Consider the following 16,993-nt stretch of genomic DNA (forward strand, 5'->3'; position numbering starts at 1 on the left):
TGGACATTACATGCAACTAATACATAGATGGATAGATTTAGTAAATATGTTGTATTAGTAATATCGTAATTTATGTTACAATCCATCTGATAATAATTAAGAATGTTGAATAATTGAAATGGCATAAATAAAAAATTAAAAACTTGCTGAGCAGCCCGAATGGACCATTTGATCTTTTTCGGCTGTCATTACTGTCTTACTATGTCCTAGCTCTTTGCCCCACCCACACTCTCCTCCGGCTATTGTGCTCCAGTATGCCTGAGTGCCGTGCTGCCCCTTTCTCCCCTCGCCCCCCTAGGCTGTGGATGTTGCCTAGCTGACAGCTTCTGTCTCTGAAGATGAGTCTCCCCAAGTAACAAGGACCTGTTCTACGCCTCTTCATGAATAAAGCAACATAGCGGTTGTTTATGGATTGCTATTCATGCTGAACAATGGCAGAAGGCTGGAAGCTTTTGAGTCAGGAAATATAAGTGCAAGCCTAGGCACTTCCTTGACGTCACTGCACTGAAGGACTGAAGGATAATTCTCCAGATTCACTGTATCCCCACCCCAGAGTTTTTAATCCACCTTTGTGTCCTGATGACACTGCTAGCAACGTAACCACTAGATAACACAAACCCAATTGCCTGTGAAGCTGGGAATCTTAAAGTAGTATACTCAAAATGTCAACTTGCAGATTCCACCTCATTTTTGGTCGTATTCCTAGGTTCCTTTCTTTTTGTCTTAACATTTTATTTATTGTATTTTTACCTTTTATTTGCATTTACCGTTTAGTATGCTTTGTTACCCCTCTAAGCAGGGAGCTGTCATTTTGTCACAAATGCCATCATACATTAAATGTACTGATCAGAATGCATTTGTATGATATCACGAGTTAAAAGAAGTATGTGCAGTGGGAACAAGCCCAGCTGGCCCTCTAATGGGATCCATGGCTTCAGTCCTGGACCTGGATCAACATTCGTAGCAAGATTAGTTTGATGGCACCTGAGAGGTGGATTTCCAATAGATCTGTCCAGCCATTTGTCCAACTCCAAACTCATCTCAGCAGCGTGGGGCTACAGTCGGCCTCCATTCCAAGAGGGTGGGGTGCATTCTGGAAGACAATCACACATTTTGGTCACTGTGTCTTTGCAAAATAATTCATCCAGTCCAGAGCAGTGAGGTGGGGCCTAATGAACTACCAGTCATTCGCACTACACATGTACACCAAAATGTCCATCAACACATCAATGGGAAGCTGATCACCCTAGAAGAGGTGAGGAATAGATCCCATGTCTACATGCGAATCTTTTCGGATGTCTTCCTATTGGAAGTCTGGGTATTTTTGTTCATAATTCTCAGAGCTCCTGCTGATTCTGTTCTATAAAGCCTGTTTACCTTTTCTGGCTAGGGTCTATACAAATTGCAGGAGCTGGTGCCCAGGCCAGCAAGCTAATCCCAACACAGAAGAAAAAGCGTATTCAGAACAGATTGTATTTGTGCTTTTATATCCTCTTACTGCACTGCTTCCTGTTTATGACAACTTAAGAGCACGTAAATCGCTTGGGGAGGCTTTGTTAATCCAAAGTCTTCTTTTTTGCTTTTATGTATTAAATTAAATGCAGGTATTTACAGTACTTTCGGTGCAGAGCAAGGAAGATGACTCTGCAGTTCTGCTGGACAGAGAAAGAGTGTTTTTTTTTAGTTTAGATATTCTGTCAAGTTCTAGACTGATAGAATTAGACACTTCCCTCACACACTCTGTTTCACCACCAAACAGGTACAGCACAGACAGCAACAGCAATGCAAGCTTCACATATACACACACGCTGCCCCACCACAGAACAGGTACAGCACAGCAATGCAAGTTTCACACATACACACACGCTGCCTCACGACAGAACAGGTACAGCACAGCAATGCAAGTTTCACACATACACACACGCTGCCTCACGACAGAACAGGTACAGCACAGCAATGCAAGTTTCACACATACACACACGCTGCCTCACGACAGAACAGGTACAGCACAGCAATGCAAGTTTCACACATACACACATGCTGCCTTACCACAGAACAGGTACAGCACAGCAATGCAAGTTTCACACATACACACACGCTGCCTCACCACAGAACAGGTACAGCACAGACAGCAACAGCAATGCAAGCTTCACACATTCACACACGCTGCCCCACCACAGAACAGGTACAGCATAGACAGCAACGGCAATGCAAGCTTCACACATTCACACACGCTGCCCCACCACAGAACAGGTACAGCACAGACAGCAACGGCAAAGCAAGTTTCACACATACACACCCGCTGCCTCACCACAGAACAGGTACAGCACAGACAGCAACGGCAATGCAAGCTTCACACATTCACACACGCTGCCCCACCACAGAACAGGTACAGCAGAGACAGCAACAGCAAAGCAAGTTTCACACATACACACACGCTGCCCCACCACAGAACAGGAACAGCACAGACAGCAACAGCAAAGCAAGTTTCACACATACACACACGCTGCCCCACCACAGAACAGGTACAGCACAGACAGCAACAACAATGCACGTTTCACACATACACACATGCTGCCCCACCACAGAACAGGTACAGCACAGACAGCAACAACAATGCAAGCTTCACACATACACACACGCTGCCCCACCACAGAACAGGTACAGCACAGACAGCAACAACAATGCAAGTTTCACACATACACACACGCTGCCCCACCGCAGAACAGGTACAGCACAGACAGCAACAGCAATGCAAGCTTCACACATACACACACGCTGCCCCACCGCAGAACAGGTACAGCACAGACAGCAACAACAATGCAAGCTTCACACATACACACACGCTGCCCCACCGCAGAACAGGTACAGCACAGACAGCAACAACAATGCAAGCTTCACACATACACACACGCTGCCCCACCACAGAACAGGTACAGCACAGACAGCAACAACAATGCAAGCTTCACTCATACACACGCTGCCCCACCACAGAACAGGTACGCACAGCAATGCAAGTTTCACACATACACACACGCTGCCCCACCACAGAACAGGTACAGCACAGCAATGCACACTTCACACATGCACACACGCTGCCCCACCGCAGAACAGGTACAGCACAGACAGCAACAACAATGCAAGTTTCACACATACACACACGCTGCCCCACCACAGAACAGGTACAGCACAGACAGCAACAACAATGCAAGCTTCACACATACACACACGCTGCCCCACCACAGAACACGTACAGCACAGACAGCAACAACAATGCAAGCTTCACTCATACACACGCTGCCCCACCACAGAACAGGTACAGCACAGCAATGCAAGTTTCACACATACACACACGCTGCCCACCACAGAACAGGTACAGCACAGCAATGCAAGCGTCACACATACACACACGCTGCCCCACCGCAGAACAGGTACAGCACAGTCAGCAACAACAATGCAAGTTTCACACATACACACACGCTGCCCCACCACAGAACAGGTACAGCACGGCAATGCAAGTTTCACACATACACACACGCTGCCCCACCACAGAACAGGTACAGCACAGCAATGCAAGCTTCACACATACACACACGCTGCCTCACCGCAGAACAGGTACAGCACAAACAGTATCAGCAATGCAAGTTTCACACATATACACATGCTGCCCCACCACAGAACAGGTACAACACAGACAGCAACAGCAAAGCAAGTTTCACACACACACACACGCTGCCTCACCACAGAACAGGTTCAGCACATACAACAACAGCAATGCAAGTTTCACACATACACACACGCTGCCCCACCACAGAACAGGTACAGCACAGACAGCAACAGCAATGCAAGTTTCACACATACACACACGCTGCCCCACCACAGAACAGATAAGCACAGGCAGCAGCAGTACAAGCTTCCTGCACACACACATAGCCCCACTTTAGAGCACCCCAGGAAGAAACCCAGGAAATTTTGAGAGATGTCAATTGAAGGTATGCAGTGACACCTCTCTATGCCCCCACAATGCTTCTGAGTGCCCAGAAAACCCTACCTTCCCATCCAAAAGTGGATGAGAGATGGATGGTCCTGGTAAAACTCATTAGTCAATGCTATGCAGCACATTAGCATGAAGCAGAGCTGGTATTTTCTAATTCCCTGAAGGTTAGCAGAGGGCATGAATGGGTCCTTTGAGGGATTTGAGCCTGTCTCTTGCTGTCATGAGACTGCACGTCTCAGACTGAGTCTCATCATGGGACCCAGGCACCAAACCAAATTAGGGGCTGAAGAAGGGGCTTTTTTCCTTTCACATGCTTCTCATGTGAATAGAGAGGGTATAAAAGTGCAGAGCAAGGAATATGCTTTCAGTTAGCCCAGCTCCTCAAGCCAAGGAAGGGAGAGAGGAGAAAGGAAAAGAGAATGAAGAAGAGAGATGAAAAACAAGGACAGAATAAGATGGAGATATGGAGATTAGTTGACTAAGGAGAAAGGAGGGCTAAGAGGAAATAGAGAAAGAAGCAGAAGCCAAAAAGAAAAATAAAATCTGAAAGATCCAGCCTGATGGCTCAGTGGCAGTGCTGCTGTGCACTACCCCATGCAGTCTGAATTCTGGGTCAGGTCTTCCTCTGCCCACATCAGCTGGGGCTAAGGATGCTGCAAAGAGAGTCGTGATCATCCTGCAATGGCAACATCTAGTGGCCAGGTTTAGAGCCCACTATTGTAGGGTTCTAGGAGCACTAGTCTAAGGTACTGCAGTGAGGGGACTGAAGAAAGATGAGAGGGGATATAAAAGAGAGAGAGAAAAAAATCCCTGGATAATTCGGAATGAAGGCTCATAGTGCCAGAGCTAAGTTCTGGTTTTGCCTAAGCTGGAAGCCCAAAGGAGCAGGAAAAAAGTAAGTAAAAAAAATAAAAAAGACAGGGAGAAAAAGAGAAGAAAATGAGATTGATGTTGAGGTGGGGAAGAAAGGGAAAGAAGAAACGAGAGAAAGATGGAGAAAGTGATTAATCAGAAAATAAAAAATGAAGTGAGGGAACTCCCTGAAGCAGGACCTGAGATGAGAGATGCAATCAAGAGCACCACAAGCTGTCCCCGGGTCCTGGCAGTGCTGAGCTGAGCAATCCAGCCCGCAGCCGGTAAGTGGGGCATGGTATAGATTAACAAAGGGTCTTCAGGGCTCTTCGCAGGAATGTTGTACTTTGGAGAAAATGGCGACTGCTGCTGTGGGTTAATGAGTAACCACCCTCTTTCCAGAAGGGTGGGAGACAGCAGCAAAAATTAATCAGGAGGCAACTATCAAGCCTTAACTAAGAAAACCGAACACTGCTCTCCCTAGCCAGGAATAGAGAAGATCCCAGGCCCCTGCTGTCCCTTGCTTGACTGGTGGCAACATCCTATACCCAGGCAAAGATCAGTAAACTTTTTATTTTCTTTAACAGGGCTTCTCCCTTTTTCTTCATCTTCCATCAGCCTGGGATGTCCTTTCTTTTCCCCTCTCCTCTCCCTCCTCCATTCCCCTTTCAGGCTTCCTCTTTCTTCTCCCCCCCCCCCCCCCTTTCCTCATCTCTTCCTAACTTCGCTTCTCTCTCTCTCTCTCTCTCCCTCTCCTCATGTCTTGCCACTCCGCTCCCCTTTGTGAGAAAGGAGGGGGGCAGAAGAATAGGGGGACGACGCCCCCAGGATATTCTCCCCGCTCCCACCTCCCTGAGCTGGAAGCACGGCTCCCTCCCACTGTGTGTGTCTTATGAGCTTCCCTTTGTCATCCTATGCCTGAGCCATAAAAGGAGGCTGGGACGGTAAGGGGAGGCCCACATGACTCCCAAATGCGACCCAAGCTTCTGCTGAATCTGGGAAGGTCCTGAGAGAAGGCGTGAAAGAGGCAAGATCTTCTGGGGCTTGTTTTGTCACTCACTTTACAGCTTCTGTAATTCCAGGGATCAGGTTAGTGGCCCAATTAAGCCACTGTGCATGGCAATAAAAACAGCAGGATGAGGATAGCACTTGAACACTGTTTTGACGACAGGACACTTACATTAGAAACTAACCCTGGCTATAGGCATGGTGGGAATTTGTTTGAAGAGGAGGTTAAGGACAGATCATTGCATTTTTTTTTTTTTTTTGGAAGGACAGAGCCTGCTTCTCAAACTGCCTGGAGGGAGGTGCTGAAAAGGTCAGATTCCTCTGGGAAAAGCAGGAAGGCTTGACTAATGCCCTTGGAGACACTTCAGCCAGTTTGAATTTGGTGCTGGCAGCCAGTGGCTTCCTAGCCTTAATTTGCAGAAAATGCCATGACTTCAACATGGGCACAGAAAAAAAAAAAAAAAAGACATAACACTGCTACTGGTGTTTAAAAAAAAAAGATCCACTGAAAAGATTAAAAAAAACCTAAATGTGTGCTGTACCCCAAACCTGTAGGAAAGAACTAGTCCTCATAAGTAAGTAGGTGAAACCCATCTCCTGCTGCTCTGTTCAGGCCCTCTTTTAGAACTGAATTTTATAAATAAAAATTGACTTATGAAGAAGGGATCTATATGGGCTCAATAGCTTAAACACTACAACATCTTTTTTTATACAAAGAAGATGAAAATTATGATACTCAGCCAAAAAATAATACCAATATTAGGGAAATATCTGCTTATAGAATGAAACTGGAACACAGAAGATGGAAAATGTTTACCAGAATTAAATAACAACAATTTAGGAATGCAGAAAATGATTTGGGGATTTTAAGGATTTCTTAGGAGGAATTTAGACTGGAAGCTTAAGGACATCTGAGCACTAGGCCAACGAAGTGAAATATGGACTCATAATAAAGGTTCAGAAAGAAAATCCAGGCATTTGATATGTGGAGATCCATATTCAGAAGCATTTAGCTGGATAACTCACCAGTTATCCAGCTAAATAAATATTTGGGCACTTATCTGGTTAAATTTTAGCCAGATAACTTATTATTCGATTAAAATTTAGTTGGATAACTTAGGGGCATTCTGGGAAAGAGTTACGTTAGTTACAAGTTATCCAGCTGACTACACCTGAGAGAGAGAGAGAGAGAGGGTTTGGGGGGTAGTTTTACATGCACAGTCAAAGATACACAAAGATGAGATTTGTACAATGTACGAGCACATTGTACAAATCTCATCTTCGTGTACCTTTCCTCATTCCAAATCACATCAAATCTTCAAGGATGTGTACTGTGTTGTCCGTACGTCTGACTGTGCATGAGTTAAAGCTATTCTAATGAAAACTGAAAACTTGGATGATGTATGCAATTTTTAACTAAAATATCTGGATAACAACTTACCCTATATTGTGATTTGTGCATAAGGAGACCTGGTCGGATGTTATCTATTAATGGCGTAGTTGGGTTGGATGTGGAGGATCTGGTCGAAATACGAACCAGTATAATTTTGTTTTATTATGTTTTATATTTTATGTATTATTTTACTTTGTTGTACATCGCTTTGGGCGTTTTAACAAGGCGACAAATAAATATATGTAAATAGATAAATAAATGTTATTTTAACAAACTGAATTATGTGAAAAAAAAAACCCCCACTAACTTTTTTAGTGTTCCTGATTAAAATGTAATTTTTGTTTGGAAGTCTAAAAATAAAATAACCTGTTGTTCCCTCCATTAGTGGTGGTCACACTTTTTTGGGATGTGTATAATCTTCAGAGGTAAGGCCTGCAATTCAAAGTGTTCTCATTACTGGGATAGCCATGTATCTGTGCTCTTCAGTCCAGAAGTACTGAGAGATGGAGGGAGGTAGGAAGAGTGTTGTGTATTGAGGGGGGAGGGGGAACGGAAGAATGCGCATGTGTCAGAGAGAGAGACACATGCACACACACACACAGCGCATCTATATGTTCTCTGGGGCAGTTTTTCAAACTTTATAAGGCAGGGCTTCCCAAATTATGGGACAGGACCCCAAATGGGGGTCACAAACCCTTCAGCTGAGGTAACAAGTGCTTCAAATGGCTGCACTCTTCAGTTACCAACAGCAGCAGCATCTGTAGTGAAAGTCAATGTGGGGGCTGTGAATCAGCATGCACTCACAGCCCTACTGTAGCACTGCTCTTGCCTGAGTTTCTGTGGTAACAGGAAGCCATGCACGAGGAGGGATCAAGGCCACAGCAGGGTCCATGGACTTGCACTAGCCCACTGGCCTTGTACTGTCGTTCATTAGTAATGCTGCTGCTACTTGCAGATCTTCATCAGGCTAGGGACCAGCCATGAAGGGGGGGCGGAAGGCTGAGTAAGGATGGGTCGGTAGAGATTGCCACTGTGCCTCTCTCCTCACCCACCACTAAACCTGCCCAAGAAAATGTTTCCCCTGTCATCAGCCTGACCTCTCTTCCATCCAGTTGTCATCCACACTTGGCCAAGGCTAAAAGGAAAATATTGTCACTGACCTGGCTAGGGGGATGTTTGAAGAAGGGTCTATTTGAAAGGAGGGATGATGTACAGGAGAGATTTGAGGGTTGGATAAGGAAGAGCAGGATTGGCTGTGGAGGGTGAGAGAGGGGTAATGAGAGATCAACTAGGATGTAAGAGGAGGTGGGAGTGAGAGGGGATCCTCAGGGTGGAATGTGAAAGAAGGTTTGGAGGGGAGCCTAGAAGGTGGAGAGTGGGGATAGAATGAAAGTGAGAAGGGAATGGGGGACAGGGTGACAGTGAAGGGATGATAGAGGATCAGCTGGAGGGTATAAGAAGGGCTTAGGCTGAGGCCGGATCAGCTGGTGGGATACCATAAGGGCTGGAGGGAATAGGGAGAAGGGATAGGTTGGAGACCTGAGAGGAACAGAGGGTGAGAGGATAGGTCCCCTGGAGGGAAGGTGGTTAAGAGAGGAGGCCCTCTGGAATGCAGAGAAGGTGAGGATTGCGAGTTGGAGGGGGACCTCACCCCTGCTAATTTGTTTTGGTCATCCTTTGGGGGTCATGTGAATTTTCAAGTGTTAAAATGGGGGTCACATTGGCTCAAAATTTGGGAAGCCCTGGAGTAAGGTATGCTCCCTTTTACTTCCCTGTCTTCCCTCACAAAAACGTACAATTTAAAAACTGCAGAATTGCACTGCATTTAAACTCACATCAAACCAAACACCCTAGTGTGAGATGCACTGCCCTAGGGCACCAGACAGTTGTATTGGGGTGTGATCTGCTCATATGAAACATGTATGTCAAACCACAGAAGATATGAAGAGTGTACGTGTGCAGAGAAATGTTCAATGGGATATTACCTGACACTCCCCTCCACCAGGCACCTAGGAGCTCTCTGGAACAGAATAACCAGTCCCTGTTGCACAGGTTATTGGTGCATTGTACAATATCAGACACAAGCTCCTAAGCTCTTAAAAATAAAATCACTTCCCCATTCTTATTCCTGCACAGTGTACGGGGAAAGCCCTGCTGCATTTCACAGCAGACAAGGCAGCTTCCTCACTGTTTCCTCCCATAACACCACTCACACACACACACTCACGCGTGCCAGTGTTGCCAGGTATTTATGGAAGAACACGTGCGCTTTGCTGAAAAAACAAGCCCAAAACAAATTCCTTATTAATCTGTATTAATGTATTTTATATTTATTACAGTTTATAAATGCACAAGTATATCATGTAAAAAGCAAAGAAAACAAACATCCAATCATGTAATAAAACAAAAATAAATGTATTCTTTCATGAATCTTTTATGCAGAAAGCCAGAAATCTTCATAATTATAATAAAATAGCATTATTCATCAGAACAGGTGCAGAGCAGAGCTAGGACAATTCACATTACAACCAACATGAAAGAAAAAAAAAATTCACTCTGGTGTCACTTCAGCAAAAAATATCCCTCCACTGAACATTTTGCAAAGTAACACAAACTCCTACAAAAAAAAGAGACATCGAGAACCTTGCAATACCATACATGTTACGATCCTGCCCGCAAGGAGCGCGGGCAGGCCCTCACCTTCACGCGGCTAGTCGAGCCGCCGACGCTGCTGCCACTGCCGCGGTCTCTCCGCAGTGTCCAGGCTCCTCCCCGGCTGCCTTCTCCTCCTTGCAGCGGGGCCGACCCACCGCGAGCTCTCCCTCACGGCCGGGAACCCCGCTGTCTTTCCGGGCTCTCCCCGACGTGCCTCTGCCTTCCCGGGGTCCTCAGCCGGCAGGGAGGGCGTCCCTGCCGGTGCCTGCAGCCTACACAGCCCCTGCAGCCAGCCTTACCTTCTCTCCTGCTTCTGACTTCGCGGCTGGAGGCCGCTCCAGCAGCCTGCCACTTCTCCAGCTTCAGGGCAGGGCTGCCCCCATGCTTGCCTGGCTTCCATGGCTCCTCCACGTGGCTGAGGATGCCACCAGCTTCCAGCACCAGCTCTCCAGTCTCCTAGGGCGCGAGCGTGCGCCTCTCTGCTCCTCTTCAAGGGTCAGCCAGGTGTGGCCCCCTGCTGACCCCTCCCTGGGCATTGTCCACTTCAGCGCTACTAAAGGGCTCAGCGTTCAGTCTGTCTTGGCCTTCGCAAGGAGTTGGTCACTCCTGAGATCCTCGTTCCAGGAGCTGCCTTGAGTTCCAGCCTTCTGCAAGGTCCAGTGTTCCATGTTTCCTGTCGGAGCTTCTTGTCCAGTTGTTCCAGTCCTGATGTCTCCAGTTGTTCCAGTCCTGATGTTCGCTTGTTCCTGTTCCTGCCTTGAGGTCTGATTCCTAATCCGGTATCCATGGTCCAGCCCAGATATTACAAGCCTTGCACCTTGATCCTGAAACTCGCCTGAAAGCTAAGTACCTTGTTCTTGAATCTCGTGAAAGCTAGCACCTTGATCCTGTGTCCTCCAATGTCCTGGTACCTCGCGGCAAGCCACGCCGTGGTCCGTGACCAGCCCTCGGGGTGGGCTGATTAGGGCCATCTGTGATGCAAGCCATGTACCTCGTTTCTAACTCTCTGAGAAGTCCTTGTTCCTGACCCTGTTACCTGCCTTGGCTGCCGGTGTGCAGCAATCCTACCTTGGCTGCCGGTGTGCAGCAATCCTACTTTGGCTGCCGGTGTGCAGCAACTTGCTTCTTCCCTGTTGCCTTGATGTCGATGCCTGATCCAGTTCCTAATCCAGTCCCAGATGTTCTGCTCTTTGTCTTCGTCTGGCTCCTGAGCCTTCTGGCCTGTTGGGCCCTGGAGTGGCCAACAGGTGGGATTCGTCCCTGTGTTTTGGAGCTTCCCTTCCTGCCAGCCGACGGGGCTTCGGATGTCAGTATCCCAGCATCGGAGTTTGCTTCGCCTGGATCTCTCCTGCATTCTCCCGTTCCCAGCGTGGCCCGTGACCTACCCTCCAAGGCAGTGTTGGGGACGCGTGGGACAGGGTGGCCCTTGACTCAGTCCCAGGAGTGGTCTGAGCGGGGTGCCCTGAGGGACAGTGCCCATGTCTTCCTTCAGTCCTTGTTCCTGAGTCTACATCTGCACCTTCAGTACCTCGTTTCTGAACCTACCTCTGCATCTTCAGTACCTCGCCTCTGAATCTACCTCTGTACCTTCAGTACCTCGCTTCTGAGTTTACCTCTGCACTCCCAGTACCTTGCTTCTGAGTCTTCGTCTGCACTTCCAGTACCTTGCTTCTGACTCTACGGCAGCACGTCCAGTATCTTGTCTCTGAGTCTTCGTCTGCACTTCCAGTACCTTGCTTCTGAGTCTTCGTCTGCACGTCCAGTACCTTGCTTCTGAGTCTACGTCTGCACTTCCAGTACCCTGCTTCTGAGTCTCGTCTGAATCTATGTTCCAGTCTTCGCTGTCCTGGCCTCCATCCGGCCTGCCGCTTCGTGCCGTACCCTGCGGCAGGTCCGAAAGGGCTGGGAACGGTCGGAGGACTGTTCACAAGACCAACATTGCGTTGTTGGGTCTTCCGAAGCGTGCAGGTCCGAAGGAGGGCCTGTCGCCTGGTCATCACTCCAGTCTTGCTTCCGTCCAACCCATGCTCGGGCATGCCACGCCTCCCGCGGCCCTCTTCGGAATCCTCTGGGGTCGAGCCGCGGCCCAAGGACACACCTCTCTCAGGAAGTGGGATCGCTCTCCGAGCGCTCCACAACAATACAGTCACAGCACTGACTCTCAGGACTCATATAACAGCAATCTTATGAAAAAACAGCAATGCAAATACTACACCAGGCCCTAGGACACTAATACAACACCTACTAGGGTAACAGAAGAAGCCGGACTGCTACAGAGAAACTACACACTAGCAGAAATACTGCACTTCAGTCACACACACACACACAGGCAAAACAAAGACCAACCCTTACCTAATACAGAAATAAGAGACTACAAATTAACATGCAGATAAAACCAAAATAGAAAGCCTGAGAAACCACTCAGTGGAATACTGAAGAAATAGCAAAACTAAAAAGTATAAGAAATGCACATTCCCAAAGATGGCATATTCCAATTGCTAAAATCACAAAATATTTATTTTTTCACCTTTGTTGTCTGATCTTTTTATTTTTCTAATCAGTTGGTCCGGGTCTCTTTTTGATACTTTCCCTTTGTCAGACTTTTCCTAATTCTTTTTTCAGGGTCACTCTTTTCTTTCCATTTCTTCTCTCTCCTATCTTCTTCCCGTCCTCTCTTTTCACACACACACAAAGGCTCATGCTTTCTCTCACAGACTCCCTTACACACACAAGCTCTCACTCGCACGTTCTACCACACACACACACACAGTGTCTCACTCTCACTCCCAGGCTCCCATTCTTTCACACACAAACACCCACACTCAGGCTCCCATTCTCACATATAAACACCCAGGTTCCCATTCTCATATGCACACACCAGGCCTCACCGCCAAACCTCTTCTACTGCCACCATAGGGATGGGCTCCTGCTGTGGCTTTACTCCGGTGGGCCTTCATCTTCGCCACCACGGGGATGAGCTCCTGTGGCATCCTTGCTTCGGCGGAGCCGGACTTCCTCTTCGCTGCCACAGGGATGACCTCCCGTGGTAGCCTTGCTCCAGAAGGGTCGGGCTTCTTCTTTGCTGCCACGGGGATGAGCTCCTGTGGCATCCTTGCTTTGGCGGGGCCGGACTTCCTCTTCGCTGCCACAGGGATGACCTCCCGTGGTAGCCTTGCTCCAGAAGGGTCGGGCTTCTTCTTTGCTGCCACGGGGTTGAGCTCCTATGGCAACCTTGCTTCGGTGGGGCTGGACTTCTTTGCCGCCATGGGGATGAGCTCCCGTGGCGGCTTTGCTTCGGTGGGGATCAGACTTCTTCGCCGTTACGGGGATGGGATCCCACGACTGCATTATTCCGTCAGCCCTGGTTGGGTGGGCCATAGTCCACCAAGGCCATGCCACTGGCATGTCAGCCAGAGGTGACAGGAACAGCAGGGCACGAATCCCACCTAAATAAACGCAAGCTGGAACAAAAATAGCTCAATAATAAGCCACCTATTAGTTTAAAAAAAAAAAGTGAATCACTAATAAAAGAAGCCCAAACTCAGGGTAAATAAGTGAGTTTGGGCTTATTTGGACACATGCTGTCATCTCCGAGTGCTTCCTGTAATGGAGGTCGAGGCTGAGTGTAGTGTTCAGCCTGCCTAATCCTTCCCATTCAGAATATCACAGGAGACAGGCGCCGTGATGAGCAAAGAGGCCAAGTTTTCAAAGGGGGAATCTTCTTTTGAAGAGGATTTTTTTTTTTTCTAAATCAGACTTCCTGCCCTAAGATCTCTGCTGTGCAGTTCATGAGGATTTTGATAGAGTATAACATGCAGGACTGTGTGGGTGGATGGGGGTGGGGGGTGCCGGGAAACACGGTATGTTTATTGAGGGAGGAGACAGAGCGTGTGTGGGGGGGAGGGAGGGCAGCAGCAAGTGTGTGTGTGTGTGTGTGTGTGTGCGTGTGTGTGTGCGTGTACATAAAGTGTTGGGGACGAGGCAGAAGTGTGTATGCAAGTGTGGAGGGATCAGGTAGGATAAGGCATCTGAATCTGCTGAGCCTGGTTAAAATGCTGGTCATTCATGTGTATATATTTTATAATTCTCCCTGTCTAGTTGTAGAGACTAATTTCAGGGATTCTTACCAGAAAAACAACTCCCTTGGCCCTCCATCTATACATAAGGGTCCTAACCCAGCCCTATTATGTGGTCATATGTGTGAAAGTCTGCAGCAGGGATGAGAGTTTGGAAAAGAGGTCTGGACTTTTCATGACTACTCGTGGAAGCTGTGCAAGTCTCAGGTAACTTTGGAACTGCTCCTTTTCTGAAGCAGCTGGATAATATACTCCTCCCTAGGTGGGAAGGAACTAGAAACCAGCTCCACCCTGTCCCCTGGTCCAGGTAGGATACTCCACCAGCCCAGAAGCTTGTGTCCAACTGTGGCTTCTTCACTGCACAGCTCAGCTTACTGTTCTCAGTTACACCTTACAAAGGGGAGACGGAGGTTGCCCAGGATACAGCGGGTATGCAGCCATGCTAAGGGAGTCCACAGATAAGAAAGAATACCAAAAAATGGTGTGGGATGAGGGATGGGCTAAATCAGAGGTATAAGCAGAAGGGCTTTTAGAGTCTTTAATGCTCCTCTCAAAAAAACAAAATCAGTGCGGATTTAGGCATAAGCTACGTAAGCTAGTTTAGGGCCTGAGATTATGAGAGGCCTCTAAATACATAAAGAATTCCTAAATTTCAAGATAATGCTTTAGAGATGGTATTTGACGCCGCCATGAATACATGCTATGTAGTACCCTTCCTGTGCGGATACTTGCTGGGCGGGGTGTGGATAGAGGGGCTCCTTTTTTCATATCTGGTGGTCAGGTGAGACACGTGATGGATTGGGTTATCCTCTGTTTTGGGAACGGGCATCCCACTTAATGCTGGGGCGGACTTTCTCAATATACCAACCGCGGGGGTAGACAAGCACCAGCAGCGATTTTGTCAGCAGGTATATATATGTTTATAGCAGCTCGCTGTTAGGTAGCCCTAGGCTGAAAACAGGTGTTAGTTCCAACTTTACAGGCCGTGCTCTCTAGACTGCACTTTTGTTATCGTATGGCGTACATAACCGCCTCACTGTCCCAGCAGATAACCTCTTTCCAGAAGGTGTGGTGTCCTTAAGCTGAAAAGTATCACCTTTCATATTTTAAATGTGGGAGATCCAGTCATTACTCTCCCCCGACTATTATTACCCCTCCCCCTCCTCTCTTCTTGTTCATGGCTAATAATCCATAAGGCACAGCCTGTAAAGATTTCCTGGAGTGCCCCTTATCACCAGCTTATCTATAGAGAAGGCTAAAGGGATAATCATCGAATAAAATACGTTGAGAGCTATCCTTGGTTATGCCTCTTATGCTTCTGTATGAGATTTCGCCTGAAAACTTTCCATAACATGTATTCTAGACTTTCTCCTTTGTCTTTATATTTCCACATGCATCTGCTGTAATGGGGTGGGTGGGAGATCTTTGGATGTTGGGGGATACCTGACTGTTTCACTTATGCTTTCTTGTAATGCTTTGATGTTGTGCATCAGTTAATAAAAATTGTCAATAAATAAAAAACAGAAACACCAAGAAGCCAGACAAAACTGGAGAGCTAGAAAAGCATTTTTTCATGTAGTGCGCAAAATACAAAGATAGAAGGATGCACGTTTCCCCCTATTGACCAAGAAAAGGAATAGCCTAGTGGTTAGAGCACTGGACTATGGACCAGGAAACCAAGGTTCAAGTCCTGCTATCGCTCCTTGTGACCTTGGGCAAGTCACTTTACCCTACATTACCTCAGGTACAAAAACTTAGATTGTAAGTCCTCTGGGGATAGAGAAATACCTACAGTACCTGAATGTAAACTGGTGTGATATCTCAATTGAGATGAATGTCGGTATATATTTATTTATTTATTTGAAAACTTTTATATACCGGTATTAGTATGCAAACATCATACCGGTTCACATTGTAACTAAAGGCAGAAATTACAATCAACAGGGAGGGGAAAACAAGGAGGATTATACATAGAGCAGGGGGCATAGAAAGTTAAAGCATTAAAACTGTAACGAGCTATTTAGAGGAATATATACAAGTTTAGGCAGATTATTTACAAGAGTTGAGGCTGTAACGTGCTATTTACAGGAAAGAATACAAATTTAAGTGGGTTACTTATAGGAAAGTATAGGAGAGGGATCAGGAGGGCGGGGGTTGGTAGGGTAGGGGGAGGAGCAATAAGTTAGGGTCAAGGGGGGGGGAGGGGGAGGTTAGTCAGGGTAGGCTTGTCGGAAGAGCCATGTTTTGAGTTTTTTTCTGAACTTGGAGTAACATGGCTCCTGCCTGAGTGTGGTGGGGAGGGCGTTCCATTGCTTGGGGCCTGCAATGGAAAGGGCGCGATCCCTGGTGGAAGTAAGGTGGGCTTTTTTTAAGGGGGGAATGGAGAGGGTGCCTTTATTGACAGTACGGGTGGGTCGTACGGTGCATATGTGACAAAAGGGTTCATCTAGCCAGTTAGAGTTGTATGTGTGGATGGATTTGTGAACTATGGTTAAGGTTTTAAAGAGAATTTGGGATGCGATGGGGAGCCAGTGGAGTTCTTTGAGTATAGGAGTGATGTGATCGGCTTTCCGTGAGTTGGTAATGACCCTGGCGATGGCATTTTGGAACATTTGTAAGGGTTTGGTGGTGGAGGAGGGTAGACCAAGGAAGAGGGCGTTACAGTAGTCGAGCTTTGATGAGAGGGTAGCTTGGATGACGGTACGGAAGCCATGATGGTGGAGGAGGGGTCTGAGTTTCTTCAGGATATTGAGCTTAAAGAAACCTTCTTTGAGGGTGGTGTTGATCTGTTTTTTTAGATTGAGTTGTTGATCTAGGATTACTCCAAGGTCTCTTACGGTGGTGTGGGGCATTATGGTGTTGAAAGCTGGGTCATTGGAGATCAGGGGTTTAGGAGGGAGGTGAGGAGAGATGAGGAGCAGCTCCATTCTAGAGGAGTTTAGTGCAAGGTGGATGTTGGAGAGGAAGTCATTTATGTTAGCAAGACATGTGTTCCAGAAGGCAAGGGCATCT

This window comes from Rhinatrema bivittatum, chromosome 8 (assembly GCF_901001135.1).
Source record: "Rhinatrema bivittatum chromosome 8, aRhiBiv1.1, whole genome shotgun sequence".
In the NCBI taxonomy this organism is placed as follows: domain Eukaryota; kingdom Metazoa; phylum Chordata; class Amphibia; order Gymnophiona; family Rhinatrematidae; genus Rhinatrema; species Rhinatrema bivittatum.